Raw genomic sequence first — 1,390 nt, 5'->3', positions numbered from 1 at the left:
CAGGATGTGTCAAACACTGAGCCAAGTACTTTAAATGCATGATTCATTTAACTCTCACAACAATTCTTTGAGGTAAGCATTGTTATTCCTTTATTACAGGTGTGGAAACTGAGGTTAAGAGAGTTAAGTGATGTACAGCCCGTAGATGGCAGAGCTAGGATTCAAACCCAAATCCTTCTGAGTCCAAAGTACATTGTTGCTCAAAACCACATCACTGTTCATTGTTCTGACCACACTGGTTCAGCTCATCCAGCTTCTAGGCCCAAATGACCACTTTGAGGGCTGAGTAATTTGGTTTGGCCATATCTACCCTGACTTGCTTATTGATTCAACAAATAATGCCGGTGGATTTACTCCGAACCAGGCACTGCCCCTAGGGCTTGGGATACAACAGTGAACAAACTCACGGGACTTCCTGTCTAGAAGGGGCTGACACAAATGAACACATTACACTGAGGGGGGAGGCTGATCTCACTAACAGGATGGCCAGTTTGGAAAACTTTGTAGTGGACCCCCAGCCTCATGGTCGTCACATGGCTCTGGGAAAGGGGAAGTCAGGAGACAGGATTCTGGCCTGACTCTGCCATTTGCTAGCTTCAGTTTCCTTCTCTGGGCTTCAGTTTCTTCGTCAGTACAAATGAGAGGTCATGTTTAGATGGGTTTTTTAAAAAATTTTATTGAAATATAGTTGATTTACAATTTCATGTTAGTTTCAGGTGTACAGCAAAGTGACTCAGTTATACACACACACATATACACACACATATACACATATATTCTTTTTTAGATTCTTTTCCATTATAGGTTATTACAAGATATTGAGTATAGTTCCCTGTGCTCTACAGTAGGTCCTTGTTGGTTATCAATTATATATATAGTAGTGTATATATTTTAATCTCAAATTCCTAATTTATCCCTCCTCCTCTTCCACCTTTGGTAGCCATAAGTTTGTTTTCTATGTCTGTAAGTCTATTTCTCTCTCTTTTTAATTTATTTTTTAAAATTTTATTTATTTTTGCCTGCTTTGGGTCTTTGTTGCTGCTCGCGGGCTTTCTCTAGTTGCAGCGAGCAGGGGCTACTCTTTGTTGTGGAGCACGGGCTCTAGTCACGCAGGTTTCAGTAGTTGCAATATGTGGGCTCAGTAGTTGTGGCATGCGGGCCTTAGAGGGCGCAGGCTTCAGTAGTTGCAGCGTGTGGGCTCAGTAGTTGCGATGCGCGGGCTCTAGGGCACACGGGCTTCAGTAGTTGTGGCGTGCAGTCTTCCATAGTTGTGGCTCACAGGCTTCAGTAGTTGTGGCGTGCGGTCTTCCGTAGTTGTGGCTCACAGGCTCTAGAGTGCAGGCTCAGTAGTTGTGGTGCACGGGCTTAGTTGCTCCGTGGCATGTGGGAT

This window comes from Eubalaena glacialis, chromosome 11 (genome assembly GCF_028564815.1).
Source record: "Eubalaena glacialis isolate mEubGla1 chromosome 11, mEubGla1.1.hap2.+ XY, whole genome shotgun sequence".
Classification (NCBI taxonomy): domain Eukaryota; kingdom Metazoa; phylum Chordata; class Mammalia; order Artiodactyla; family Balaenidae; genus Eubalaena; species Eubalaena glacialis.
Note: the sequence above shows the minus strand (reverse complement) of the source record.